Source organism: Ranitomeya imitator, chromosome 4 (assembly GCF_032444005.1).
Source record: "Ranitomeya imitator isolate aRanImi1 chromosome 4, aRanImi1.pri, whole genome shotgun sequence".
NCBI lineage: Eukaryota > Metazoa > Chordata > Amphibia > Anura > Dendrobatidae > Ranitomeya > Ranitomeya imitator.
In genome coordinates, this window is record NC_091285.1 from 537,186,757 (window position 1) to 537,202,514 (window position 15,758).

The window sequence follows — 15,758 nt, forward strand, 5'->3', positions numbered from 1 at the left end:
ATTCAGTGGATCAGGCAGAGAAAATCTTGCTGGCTCTGTGTCAGGGTCAGGATGAAGCGGAGATATATCGTCAGAAGTTTAGAAAGTGGTCTGTGCTCACTCAGTGGAATGAATGTGCCCTGGCAGCAATCTTCAGAAAGGGTCTCTCTGAAGCCCTTAAGGATGTCATGGTGGGGTTTCCCATGCCTGCTGGTCTGAATGAGTCTATGTCCTTGGCCATTCAGATCGATCGACGCTTGCGTGAGCGTAAAGCTGTGCACCATTTGGCGGTACTATCTGAGCATGGGCCTGAGCCTATGCAATGTGATAGGACTTTGACCAGAGCTGAACGGCAAGAACACAGACGTCGGAATGGGCTATGTTTTTACTGTGGTAATTCCACTCATGCTATCTCCGATTGTCCTAAGCGCACTAAGCGGTTCGCAAGGTCTGCCACCATTGGTACGGTGCAGTCTAAATTTCTATTGTCTGTTACTCTGATTTGCTCTTTGTCATCCTATTCTGTTATGGCATTTGTGGATTCAGGTGCTGCCCTGAATTTGATGGACTTGGAGTATGCTAGGCGCTGTGGTTTTTTCTTGGAGCCCTTGCAGTATCCTATTCCATTGAGAGGAATTGATGCTACGCCTTTGGCCAAGAATAAGCCTCAGTATTGGACCCAATTGACCATGTGCATGGCTCCTGCACATCAGGAGGATATCCGCTTTCTGGTGTTGCATAATCTGCATGATGTGGTCGTTTTGGGGTTGCCATGGCTACAGGTTCATAATCCAGTATTGGACTGGAAATCGATGTCTGTGTCCAGCTGGGGTTGCCAGGGGGTACATGGTGATATTCCATTTTTGTCTCTTTCGTCTTCCACTCCTTCTGAAGTTCCAGAGTTTTTGTCGGATTATCGGGATGTATTTGATGAGCCCAAAGCCAGTGCCCTACCTCCTCATAGGGATTGCGATTGTGCAATTAAATTGATTCCTGGTAGTAAGTTTCCTAAGGGCCGATTGTTCAATTTATCTGTTCCAGAACACGCCGCTATGCGGAGTTATATAAAGGAATCCTTGGAGAAAGGCCATATTCGCCCGTCGTCATCACCGTTAGGAGCAGGGTTCTTTTTTTGTGGCCAAGAAGGATGGTTCTTTGAGACCTTGTATTGATTACCGCCTTCTTAATAAAATTACAGTCAAATTTCAGTATCCTTTGCCGTTGCTGTCTGATTTGTTTGCTCGTATTAAAGGGGCTAGTTCGTTCACCAAGATAGATCTTCGAGGGGCGTATAATCTGGTGCGTATTAAACAAGGCGATGAATGGAAAACAGCATTTAATACGCCCGAGGGCCATTTTGAGTACCTGGTTATGCCATTCGGGCTTTCCAATGCTCCATCAGTATTTCAGTCCTTTATGCATGACATCTTCCGAGAGTACCTGGATAAATTCCTGATTGTGTATTTGGATGATATTTTGGTCTTTTCGGATGATTGGGAGTCTCATGTGAAGCAGGTCAGAATGGTGTTCCAGGTCCTCCGTGCGAATTCCTTGTTTGTGAAGGGGTCAAAGTGTCTCTTTGGAGTTCAGAAGGTTTCATTTTTGGGGTTCATTTTTTCCCCTTCTACTATCGAGATGGACCCTGTTAAAGTCCAGGCCATTTACGATTGGACTCAGCCGACATCTGTGAAGAGCCTGCAAAAGTTATTGGGCTTTGCTAATTTTTATTGGCGCTTCATCGCTAATTTTTCTACTGTTGCTAAACCGTTGACTGATTTGACCAAGAAGGGTGCTGATGTGGTCAATTGGTCTTCTGCGGCTGTAGAGGCTTTTCAGGAGTTGAAGCGTCGTTTTTCTTCTGCCCCTGTGTTGTGCCAGCCAGATGTTTCGCTTCCATTTCAGGTTGAGGTTGATGCTTCTGAGATTGGAGCAGGGGCTGTTTTGTCGCAGAGAAGTTCTGATGGCTCGGTGATGAAGCCATGTGCTTTCTTTTCTAGAAAGTTTTCCCCTGCTGAGCATAACTATGATGTTGGTAATCGTGAATTGTTGGCCATGAAGTGGGCATTCGAGGAGTGGCGTCAATGGCTGGAAGGAGCCAAGCATCGCGTGGTGGTCTTGACAGATCACAAGAATTTGACTTATCTTGAGTCTGCCAAACGGTTGAATCCGAGACAGGCTCGATGGTCGTTATTTTTCTCCCGTTTTGATTTTGTGGTTTCGTACCTTCCGGGCTCTAAGAATGTGAAGGCTGATGCCCTGTCAAGGAGTTTTGTGCCTGACTCTCCAGGTGTTCCTGAGCCGGCGGGTATTCTCAAAGAGGGGGTAATTTTGTCTGCCATCTCCCCTGATTTGCGGCGGGTGCTGCAAAAATTTCAGGCTGATAGACCTGACCGTTGCCCAGCGGAGAAACTGTTTGTCCCTGATAGATGGACTAGTAGAGTTATCTCTGAGATTCATTGTTCAGTGTTGGCTGGGCATCCTGGAATCTTTGGTACCAGAGATTTGGTGGCTAGATCCTTCTGGTGGCCGTCTTTGTCGCGGGATGTGCGTTTTTTGTGCAGTCCTGTGGGACTTGTGCTCGGGCTAAGCCCTGCTGTTCTCATGCCAGTGGGTTGCTTTTGCCCTTGCCGGTCCCGAAGAGGACCGGATCTCCCCGTCTCTCAAAATATGTCGGTCATTTGGGTGGTTTGTGATCGCTTTTCTAAGATGGTCCATTTGGTACCTTTGTCTAAATTGCCTTCCTCCTCTGATTTGGTGCCATTATTTTTCCAGCATGTGGTTCGTTTACATGGTATCCCGGAGAACATCGTTTCTGACAGAGGTTCCCAGTTTGTTTCAAGGTTTTGGCGATCCTTTTGTGCTAGGATGGGCATTGATTTGTCTTTTTCCTCGGCTTTCCATCCTCAGACAAATGGCCAAACCGAACGAACTAATCAAACTTTGGAAACATATCTGAGATGCTTTGTTTCTGCTGATCAGGATGATTGGGTGTCCTTTTTGCCATTGGCTGAGTTCGCCCTTAATAATCGGGCCAGCTCGGCTACTTTGGTTTCGCCGTTTTTCTGCAATTCTGGTTTCCATCCTCGTTTCTCTTCAGGGCAGGTTGAGTCTTCAGACTGTCCTGGTGTAGATACTGTGGTGGATAGGTTGCAGCAGATTTGGACTCATGTGGTGGACAATTTGACATTGTCCCAGGAGAAGGCTCAACGTTTCGCTAACCGCCGGCGCTGTGTGGGTCCCCGACTTCGTGTTGGGGATTTGGTTTGGTTGTCGTCTCGTTATGTTCCTATGAAGGTTTCCTCTCCTAAGTTTAAGCCTCGTTTCATTGGTCCGTATAAGATTTCTGAGGTTATCAATCCTGTGTCATTTCGTTTGGCCCTTCCTGCTTCTTTTGCCATCCATAATGTGTTCCATAGGTCGTTATTGCGGAGATACGTGGCGCCTGTGGTTCCATCCGTTGATCCTCCTGCCCCGGTGTTAGTTGAGGGGGAGTTGGAGTATGTGGTGGAGAAGATTTTGGATTCTCGTGTTTCGAGACGGAAACTCCAGTACCTGGTCAAGTGGAAGGGTTATGGTCAGGAAGATAATTCCTGGGTTTTTGCCTCTGATGTTCATGCTGCCGATCTGGTTCGTGCCTTTCATTTGGCTCATCCTGGTCGGCCTGGGGGCTCTGGTGGGGGTTCGGTGACCCCTCCTCAAGGGGGGGGTACTGTTGTGAATTCTGTTGTCGGGCTCCCTCCTGTGGTCATAAATGGTACTTCAGCTGGTTCTGTCCATGGACTTCCTCTGGTGGGTGTTTCTGAGTTTCACAGGTGACGAGGTTAATTCGTTAGCTGCTGCTCTATTTAACTCCACTTAGATATTTGCTCCATGCCACCTGTCAATGTTCCAGTATTGGTCTAGTTCACTCCTGGATCGTTCTTGTGACCTGTCTTCCCATCAGAAGCTAAGTTCCAGCTTGTATTTCTTGGGTTTGCTATTTTTCTGTCCAGCTTGCTATTTAATTTGTTGTCTTGCTTGCTGGAAGCTCAGGGACGCAGAGGGAGCGCCTCCGCACCGTGAGTCGGTGCGGAGGGTCTTTTTGCGCCCTCTGCGTGGTCTTTTTGTAGGTTTTTGTGCTGACCGCAAAGTAACCTTTCCTATCCTCGGTCTGTTCAGTAAGTCGGGCCTCACTTTGCTAAATCTATTTCATCTCTGTGTTTTTATTTTCATCTTTACTCACCGTCATTATATGTGGGGGGCTGCCTTTTCCTTTGGGGAATTTCTCTGAGGCAAGGTAGGCTTTATTTTTCTATCTTCAGGGCTAGTTAGTTTCTTAGGCTGTGCCGAGTTGCATAGGGAGCGTTAGGCGCAATCCACGGCTATTTCTAGTGTGATTGATAGGTTTAGGGATGGCGGTCAGCAGAGTTCCCAATTCCCAGACTCGTCCTTATTATCAGTAACTATCAGGTCATTCCGTGTGCTCTTAACCACCAGGTCCATTATTGTCCTGACCACTAGGTCATAACAGTGTGGCATCTGTGTCTCATTTTCTAGCCCAGAAAACATACAGTCTAACAGTGGACCTGATTTCTTGCCAATTCTCCCATAAATAAAAAAAAATAGTGGGAGATTAAGATTGGCAATTCTGCCTCAGTGTCAGTGCTATGTGGGGCATCTGTCTCTCATTTTGTGCCACAGAAAACCTAGTGTGTAATACTGTGCCAGATTTTTTGACAATTCTCCCAGGAAAAAAAACAATAGTGGGAGATTAAGATTGGCATTTCTGCCTCAGTGCCAGTCCTGTGTGTGCCATCTGTCTCTCATTTTGTGCCACATAAAGCCTAGTGTGTAACACTGGGCCAGATTTTTTGACAATGCTCCCAGAAAAAAAAAATAGTGGGAGATTAAGATTGGCATTTCTGCCTCAGTGCCAGTCCTGTGTGGCATCTGTCTCTCATTTTGTGCCACATAAACCTAGTGTGTAACACTGGGCCAGAGTTTTTGACAATTCTCCCAGAAAAACAAATAGTGGGAGATTAAGACTGGCATTTCTGCCTCAGTGCCAGTCCTGTGTGTGGCATCTGTCTCTCATTTTGTGCCACATAAAACCTAGTGTGTAACACGGTGCCAGATTTTTTGACAATTCTCCCAGGAAAAAAAAAATAGTGGGCGATTAAGATTGACAATTCTGCCTCAGTGCCAGTGCTGTGTGTGGCATCTGAGTCTCATTTTCCAGCCCAGAAAACATACAGTCTAACAGTGGACCTGATTTCTTGCCAATTCTCCCATAAATAAAAAAAATAGTGGGATATTAAGATTGGCAATTCTGCCTCAGTGTCAGTGCTATGTGGGGCATCTGTCTCTCATTTTGAGCCACAGAAAACCTAGTGTGTAATACTGTGCCAGATTTTTTGACAATTCTCCCAGGAAGAAAACAATAGTGGGAGATTAAGATTGGCATTTCTGCCTCAGTGCCAGTCCTGTGTGTGCCATCTGTCTCTCATTTTGTGCCACATAAAACCTAGTGTGTAACACTGTGTTAGGACTGGCGGAACGCACCAAGAAAGGTGATATAGATGCGTTCGCAGTCCGGGGTCCACCGTGCAGGTGAAAACCTGCTGCTAGTAAATACAGACTATATGGCGGTACACTAAAGTATATACACGTGGGTTCAACCTCACCCAGCGTGAAGGGAGCAATCCTGCTGCGTCACAGGATCGCGGCACTGCACCTAAAGCACGAGCGAGTAGTCAGCGTACTTAACCCCAACTGGGATTGAAGTCCGATTAGACCCTCGCTGGCACTACACCACAACTGGGTGTGTAAGGAAACTAAGAATAAATATATAAATGCACAGGAGTGCGAGCAATGCCGCACTGACGGACGCCACCAACCACACTGGCTTGGGTATGGAAAGCGCAAGGCAAGCGCACGGCGCCGTACAGGCGGACACAGCAAGAGGACGCTGCAATGTGTGTTTCGTGCTGTTGGATAAGTCGGGCGATAGATTAGCAAACATACACCTTCCGCGAACAGACATTCAATAGGGAGGGTTATTTAAAGAGCGACTTTCACTCACAACACACACACATATTTACAAGACAATACTAGCGCATGGCCGTGCGGTCATGCGCAGTTTATAAAGTTGCAGCACAGGAAGTGGCTACAGCACTTTTGCCCTTCCAAGACCTGCCAAGAGGACCAATGGAATGTGCTGCAGAGCCTGAGCACATGACCCTCGATCTCCAACGGGAGATCTTACCCTGGGCATGCTCAGTACGTGCAGACAAGGACTTAGTCCCAGAGAAGTCCGCTCGCTGCTGACCAGCACTGACTTTAATGGCAGAGACTGGAGAAGCAGCAGCAACTCTTCGCACAGAGTCAGACTCAGCGAGATGCTGGGATCGACGTCCCTGCTGAGCAGACTCCACTGCGGCTGGAGGAGAATGGGAGACCGCAGCGGAGACGGATCGAGATTCCCCCTGTGCAGCAGAGGAAACTCGACTCCTAACACACTGGGCCAGATTTTTTGACAATGCGCCCAGAAAAAAAAATAGTGGGAGATTAAGATTGGCATTTCTGCCTCAGTGCCAGTCCTGTGTGTGGCATCTGTCTCTCATTTTGTGCCACATAAAACCTAGTGTGTAACACGGTGCCAGATTTTTTGACAATTCTCCCAGAAAAAAAATAGTGGTAGATTAAGACTGGCATTTCTGCCTCAGTTCCAGTCCTGTGTGTGGCATCTGTCTCTCATTTTGTGCCACATAAAACCTAGTGTGTAACACGGTGCCAGATTTTTTGACAATTCTCCCAGGAAAAAAAAATAGTGGGAGATTAAGATTGGCATTTCTGCCTCAGTGCCAGTCCTGTGTGTGCCATCTGTCTCTCATTTTGTGCCACATAAAACCTAGTTTGTAACACTGGGCCAGATTTTTTGACAATTCTCCTAGGAAAAAAAAAATAGTGGGCGATTAAGATTGACAATTCTGCCTCAGTGCCAGTGCTGTGTGTGGCATCTGTCTCTCATTTTGTGCCACAGAAAACCTAGTGTGTAATACTGGGCCAGATTTTTTGACAATTCTCCCAGAAAAAAAAATAGTGGGAGATTAAGACTGGCATTTCTACCTCAGTGCCAGTCCTGTGTGTGGCATCTGTCTCTCATTTTGTGCCACATAAAACCTAATGTGTAACACGGTGCCAGATTTTTTGACAATTCTCCCAGGAAAAAAAAAGAGGGAGATTAAGACTGGCATTTCTACCTCAGTGCCAGTCCTGTGTGTGCCATCTGTCTCTCATTTTGTGCCGCATAAAACCTAGTGTGTAACACTGGGCCAGATTTTTTGACAATTCTCCCAGGAATAAAAAAATAGTGGGAGATTAACATTGGCATTTCTGCCTCAGTGCCAGTCCTGTGTGTACCATCTGTCTCTCATTTTGTGCCACATAAAACCTCGCGTGTAACACTGGGCCAGATTTTTTGACAATTCTCCCAGGAAAAAAAATAGTGGGAGATTAAGATTGGCAATTCTGCTTCAGTGCCAGTGCTGTGTGTGGCATCTGTCTCTCATTTTGTGCCACAGAAAATCTAGTGTGTAATACTGGGCCAGATTTTTTTACAATTCTCCCAGAAAAAAAAATAGTGGGAGATTAAGATTGGCATTTCTGCCTAAGTGCCAGTCCTGTGTGTGGCATCTGTCTCTCATTTTGTGCCACATAAACCTAGTGTGTAACACGGTGCCAGATTTTTTGACAATTCTCCCAGGAAAAAAAAATAGTGGGAGATTAAGATTGGCATTTCTGCCTCAGTGCCAGTCCTGTGTGTGGCATCTGTCTCTCATTTTGTGCCACAGAAAACCTAGTGTGTAATACTGGGCCAGATTTTTTGACAATTCTCCCAGAAAAAAAATAGTGGGAGATTAAGATTGGCATTTCTGTGTTATGAAAGGCAATTCAGTGCTACAATGGACATAGCGGTCAGAGCACATACAGTGATCTGACAATAACCCAAAATCATAGAACGAGCTCTGAGACGTGGGAACTCTGCAGACCGCAATCCCTAATCCTCTCCAAACAACACTAGAGGCAGCCGTGAATTGCGCCTAACGCTCCCTATGCAACTCGGCACAGCCTGAGAAACTAACTAGCCTGAAGATAGAAAATAAGCCTACCTTGCCTCAGAGAAATACCCCAAAGAAAAAGGCAGCCCCCCACATATAATGACTGTGAGTTAAGATGAAAAGACAAACGTAGAGATGAAATAGATTCAGCAAAGTGAGGCCCGACTTTCTTAACAGATCGAGGATAGAAAAGGTAACTTTGCGGTCTACACAAAACCCTAAAGAAAACCACGCAAAGGGGGCAAAAAGACCCTCTGTACCGAACTAACGGCACGGAGGTACACCCTTTGAGTCCCAGAGCTTCCAGCAACAAATTAGACAAGCTGGACAGAAAAAATAGCAAACAAATAGCAAAGAAGAACTTAGCTATGCAGAGCAGCAGGCCACAGGAATGATCCAGGGAAAAGCAAGTCCAACACTGGAACATTGACAGGAAGCCAGGATCAAAGCATTAGGTGGAGTTAAGTAGAGAAGCACCTAACGACCTCACCAGATTACCTGAGGGAGGAAACTCAGAAGCCGCAGTACCACTTCCCTCCACCAACAGAAGCTCACAGAGAGAATCAGCCGAAGTACCACTTGTGACCACAGGAGGGAGCTCTGCCACAGAATTCACAACAGTACCCCCCCCTTGAGGAGGGGTCACCGAACCCTCACCAGAACCCCCAGGCCGACCAGGATGAGCCACATGAAAGGCACGAACAAGATCGGGAGCATGGACATCAGAGGCAAAAACCCAGGAATTATCTTCCTGAGCATAACCCTCCCATTTAACCAGATACTGGAGTTTCCGTCTAGAAACACGAGAATCCAAAATCTTCTCCACAATATACTCCAATTCCCCCTCCACCAAAACCGGGGCAGGAGGATCAACAGATGGAACCATAGGTGCCACGTATCTCCGCAACAATGACCTATGGAATACATTATGTATGGAAAAATAATCTGGAAGGGTCAGACGAAAAGACACAGGATTAAGAACCTCAGAAATCCTATACGGACCAATGAAACGAGGTTTAAACTTAGGAGAGGAAACCTTCATAGGAATATGACGAGAAGATAACCAAACCAGATCCCCAACACGAAGTCGGGGACCCACACGGCGTCTGCGATTAGCGAAACGTTGAGCCTTCTCCTGGGACAAGGTCAAATTGTCCACTACATGAGTCCAAATCTGCTGCAACCTGTCCACCACAGTATCCACACCAGGACAGTCCGAAGACTCAACCTGTCCTGAAGAGAAACGAGGATGGAACCCAGAATTGAAGAAAAATGGCGAAACCAAGGTAGCAGAGCTGGCCCGATTATTAAGGGCGAACTCAGCCAAAGGCAAAAAGGACACCCAGTCATCCTAATCGGCAGAAACAAAGCATCTCAAATATGTTTCCAAGGTCTGATTGGTTCGTTTGGTCTGGCCATTAGTCTGAGGATGGAAAGCCGAGGAAAAAGACAAGTCAATGCCCATCCTACCACAAAAGGCTTGCCAAAACCTTGAAACAAACTGGGAACCTCTGTCAGAAACGATATTCTCTGGAATGCCATGTAAACGAACCACATGCTGGAAGAACAATGGCACCAAATCAGAGGAGCAAGGCAATTTAGACAAGGGTACCAGATGGACCATCTTAGAAAAGCGATCACAGACCACCCAAATGACTGACATCTTTTGAGAAACGGGAAGATCAGAAATAAAATCCATAGAGATATGTGTCCAAGGCCTCTTCGGGACCGGCAAGGGCAAAAGCAACCCACTGGCACGAGAACAGCAGGGCTTAGCCCGAGCACAAATCCCACAGGACTGCACAAAAACACGCACATCCCGCGACAGAGACGGCCACCAAAAGGATCTAGCCACCAACTCTCTGGTACCAAAGATTCCAGGATGACCAGCCAACACCGAACAATGAACCTCAGAGATAACTTTATTGGTCCACCTATCAGGGACAAACAGTCTCTCCGCTGGACAACGATCAGGTTTATTAGCCTGAAATTTTTGCAGCACCCGCCGCAAATCAGGGGAGATGGCAGACACAATTACTCCTTCCTTGAGGATACCCGCCGGCTCAGACAAACCCAGAGAGTCGGGCACAAAACTCCTAGACAGAGCATCCGCCTTCACATTTTTAGAGCCCGGAAGGTACGAAATCACAAAGTCAAAACGGGCAAAAAACAGCGACCAACGAGCCTGTCTAGGATTCAACCGCTTAGCAGACTCAAGATAAGTCAAGTTCTTATGATCAGTCAATACCACCACGCGATGCTTAGCTCCTTCAAGCCAATGACGCCACTCCTCGAATGCCCACTTCATGGCCAGCAACTCTCGGTTGCCCACATCATAATTTCGCTCAGCAGGCGAAAACTTCCTGGAAAAAAAAGGGCATGGTTTCATCACTGAGCAATCAGAACCTCTCTGCGACAAAACAGCCCCTGCTCCAATCTCAGAAGCATCAACCTTGACCTGGAACGGAAGAGAAACATCTGGTTGACACAACACAGGGGCAGAAGAAAAACGACGCTTCAAGTCTTGAAAAGCTTCCACAGCAGCAGAAGACCAATTGACCAAATCAGCACCCTTCTTGGTCAAATCGGTCAATGGTTTGGCAATACTAGAAAAATTGCAGATGAAGCGACGATAAAAATTAGCAAAGTCCAGGAACTTTTGCAGACTTTTCAGAGATGTCGGCTGAGTCCAATCATGGATGGCTTGGACCTTAACAGGATCCATCTCGATAGTAGAAGGGGAAAAGATGAACCCCAAAAATGAAACCTTCTGCACACCAAAGAGACACTTTGATCCCTTCACAAACAAAGAATTAGCACGCAGGACCTGAAAAACTGTTCTGACCTGCTTCACATGAGACTCCTAATCATCCGAGAAGATCAAAATGTCATCCAAGTACACAATCAGGAATTTATCCAGGTACTCTCGGAAGATGTCATGCATAAAGGACTGAAACACTGATGGAGCATTGGCAAGTCCGAATGGCATCACTAGATACTCAAAATGACCCTCGGGCGTATTAAATGCAGTTTTCCATTCATCTCCTCGCCTGATTCGCACCAGATTATACGCACCACGAAGATCTATCTTGGTGAACCAACTAGCCCCCTTAATCCGAGCAAACAAATCAGATAACAATGGCAAGGGGTACTGAAATGTAACCGTGATCTTATTTAGAAGGCGGAAATCTATACAAGGTCTCAGCGAACCATCCTTCTTGGCTACAAAAAAGAACCCTGCTCCTAATGGTGACGATGACGGGCGAATATGCCCCTTCTCCAGGGATTCCTTCACATAACTGCGCATAGCGGCGTGCTCAGGCACGGATAAATTAAACAGTCGACCTTTTGGGAATTTACTACCAGGAATCAAATTGATAGCACAATCACAATCCCTATGCGGAGGTAGGGCATCGGACTTGGGCTCATCAAATACATCCCGGTAATCAGACAAGAACTCTGGAACCTCAGAAGGGGTGGATGACGAAATTGACAGAAATGGAACATCACCATGTACCCCCTGACAACCCCAGCTGGACACCGACATGGATTTCCAATCTAATACTGGATTATGGGCTTGTAGCCATGGCAACCCCAACACGACCACATCATGCAGATTATGCAACACCAGAAAGCGAATAACCTCCTGATGTGCAGGAGCCATGCACATGGTCAGCTGGGTCCAGTATTGAGGCTTATTCTTGGCCAAAGGCGTGGCATCAATTCCTCTCAATGGAATAGGACACTGCAAGGGCTCTAAGAGAAACCCACAACGCTTAGCATACTCCAAGTCCATCAAATTCAGGGCAGCGCCTGAATCCAGAAATGCCATGACAGAATACGATGACAAAGAGCAGATCAAGGTAACGGACAGAAGAAATTTTGACTGTACCGTACCAATGGTGGCAGACCCTGCGAACCGCTTAGTGCGCTTAGGACAATCAGAGATAGCATGAGTGGAATCACCACAGTAGAAACACAGCCCATTCAGACGTCTGTGTTCTTGCCATTTAACTCTGGTCAAAGTCCTATCGCACTGCATAGGCTCAGGTTTAAGCTCAGGTAATACCGCCAAATGGTGCACAGATTTACGCTCACGCAAGCGTCGACCAATCTGAATGGCCAAAGACATAGACTCATTCAAACCAGCAGGCATAGGAAATCCCACCATGACATCCTTAAGGGCTTCAGAGAGACCCTTTCTGAACATAGCTGCCAGCGCAGATTCATTCCATTGAGTGAGCACGGACCACTTTCTAAATTTCTGACAATATACCTCTATCTCATCCTGACCCTGACAAAGAGCCAGCAAATTTTTCTCTGCCTGATCTACTGAATTAGGTTCATCGTACAGCAATCCGAGCGCCAGGAAAAACGCATCGATATTACTCAATGCAGGATCTCCTGGCGCAAGAGAAAATGCCCAGTCCTGAGGGTCGCCGCGCAAAAAAGAAATAACAATCAAAACCTGTTGAACTGGATCACCAGAGGAGCGAGGTTTCAAGGCCAGAAATAATTTACAATTATTTTTGAAACTCAGAAAATTAGTTCTATCTCCAAAAAACAAATCAGGAATAGGAATTCTTGGTTCCAACATAGCTTTCTGATCAATAGTGTCTTGAATCTTTTGTACTCTTGCCGAGAGCTGATCCACAAATGAAGACAGACTTCTAATGTCCATCGCTACACCTGTGTACTGAACCACCCAAATGTCTAGGGGAAAAAAAAGGCAAAACACAGTGCAAAGAAAAAAAAATGGTCTTTTTTCCCTCTATTGAGAATCATTAGTACTTTTGGCCTCCTGTACTGTTATGAAAGGCAATTCAGTACTACAATGGACATAGCGGTCAGAGCACATACAGTGATCTGACAATAACCCAAAATCATAGAACGAGCTCTGAGACGTGGGAACTCTGCAGACCGCAATCCCTAATCCTCTCCAAACACTAGAGGCAGCCGTGGATTGTGCCTAACGCTCCCTATGCAACTCGGCACAGCCTGAGAAACTAACTAGCCTGAAGATAGAAAATAAGCCTACCTTGCCTCAGAGAAATACCCCAAAGGAAAAGGCAGCCCCCCACATATAATGACTGTGAGTTAAGATGAAAAGACAAACGTAGAGATGAAATAGATTCAGCAAAGTGAGGCCCGACTTTCTTAACAGATCGAAGATAGAAAAGGTAACTTTGCGGTCTACACAAAAGCCTAAAGAAAACCACGCAAAGGGGGCAAAAAGACCATCCGTACCGAACTAACGGCACGGAGGTACACCCTCTGCGTCCCAGAGCTTCCAGCAACAAATTAGACAAGCTGGACAGAAAAAATAGCAAACAAATAGCAAAGAAGAACTTAGCTATGCAGAGCAGCAGGCCACAGGAATGATCCAGGGAAAAGCAAGTCCAACACTGGAACATTGACAGGAAGCCAGGATCAAAGCATTAGGTGGAGTTAAGTAGAGAAGCACCTAACGACCTCACCAGATCACCTGAGGGAGGAAACTCAGAAGCCGCAGTACCACTTCCCTCCACCAACAGAAGCTCACAGAGAGAATCAGCCGAAGTACCACTTGTGACCACAGGAGGGAGCTCTGCCACAGAATTCACAACATTTCTGCCTCAGTGCCAGTCCTCTGTGTGGCATCTGTCTCTAATTTTGTGCCACATAAAACCTAGTGTGTTACACTGGGCCAGATTTTTTGACAATTCTCCCAGGAGAAAAATAATAGTGGGAGATTAAGATTGGCATTTCTGCCTCAGTGCCACTCCTGTGTGTACCATCTGTCTCTCATTTTGTGCCACATAAAACCTAGTGTGTAACACTGGGCCAGATTTTTTGACAATTCTCCCAGGACAAAAAAATTGGCATTTCTGCCTCAATGCCAGTGCTGTGTGTGGCATCTGTCTCTCATTTTGTGCCACATAAAACCTCGCGTGTAACACTGGGCCAGATTTTTTGACAATTCTCCCAGGAAAAAAAATAGTGGGAGATTAAGATTGGCAATTCTGCCTCAGTGCCAGTGCTGTGTGTGGCATCTGTCTCTCATTTTGTGCCACAGAAAACCTAGTGTGTAATACTGGGCCAGATTTTTTGACAATTCTCCCAGAAAAAAAAATAGTGGGAGATTAAGATTGGCATTTCTGCCTCAGTGCCAGTCCTGTGTGTACCATCTGTCTCTCATTTTGTGCCACATAAAACCTAGTGTGTAACACTGGGCCAGATTTTTTGACAATTCTCCCAGGACAAAAAAATTTGCAATTCTGCCTCAATGCCAGTGCTGTGTGTGGCATCTGTCTCTCATTTTATGCCACAGAAAACCTAGTGTGTAATACTGGGCCATATTTTTTAACAATTCTCCCATAAATAAAAAAATAGTGGGAGATTAAGATTGGCATTTCTACCTCAGTGCCAGTCCTGTGTGTGGCATCTGTCTCTCATTTTGTACCACATAAAACCTAGTGTGTAACACTGGGCCAGATTATTTGACAATTCTCCCAGGAAAAAAAATAGTGGGAGATTAAGATTGGCATTTCTGCCTCAGTGCTAGTCCTGTGTGTGCCATCTGTCTCTCATTTTGTTCCACATAAAACCTAGTGTGTAACACTGGGCCAGATTTTTTGACAATTCTCCCAGGAAAAAAAAATAGTGGGAGATTAAGATTGGAAATTTTGCCACAGTGCCAGTCCTGTGTGTGGCATCTGTCTCTCATTTTGTGCCACATAAAACCTAGTGTGTAACACGGTGCCAGATTTTTTGACAATTCTCTCAGGAAAAAAAATAGTGGGAGATTAAAATTGGCATTTCTGCCTCTGTGCCAGTCCTGTGTGTGCCATCTGTCTCTAATTTTGTGCCACATAAAACCTAGTGTGTAACACTGGGCCAGATTTTTTGACAATTCTCCCAGATAAAAAAAATAGTAGGAGATTAAGATCGGCCATTCTGCCTCTGTGCCAGTCCTGTGTGTGGCATCTGTCTCTCATTTTGTGGCACAGAAAACCTAGTGTGTTACACTAAGCCAGATTTCTTGACAATTCTCCCAAAATAAAGTAAAACAAGTGGGAGATTAAGATTGGCCATTATGCCTCTGTGCCAGTCCTGTGTGTGGCATCTGTCTCTCATTTTGTGCCACAGAAAAACTAGTGTGTAACACTGGGCCAGATTTCTTGACAATTCTCCCAGGCAAAAAATAAACTAGTGGGAGATTAAGATTGGCAATTCTGCCTCAGTGCCAGTCCTGTGTGTGGCAACTGTCTTTCATTTTATGCCACAGAACATATACTGTATAAGAGGGGGCCACATTTCTTCAATATTCTCCCTGAAAAAATAAAAAGGGGGAGATTTTTATTGGTAGTGTGTGCATCTGCGTCAGTCCTGTTAGTGGCATATCTGTCTGCCACTGAAGCTGTGTACTGTTATACATTGGGCCTGATTTTCCCTGCAGTCTCACCCACCTATAAAGGGATATATAAATCCAACAGAAGTTTGAGTTCACCTTGTAACTGGTTGTACAGTAACAAATACCGTTAGTTTGGTTACGTTTTTCAAACAATAAGGAAGTCTGGTGGAAGAGGTCGTGGCCGTGGGCGGTCATTGCCAGCTGGTAATAATGGTAGTGGTGGTGGAGCATCAGGTGGTCGTGGGAAAAGCAATATAGCACCTAAGTCTCGAGTTGTTGAACCTGGT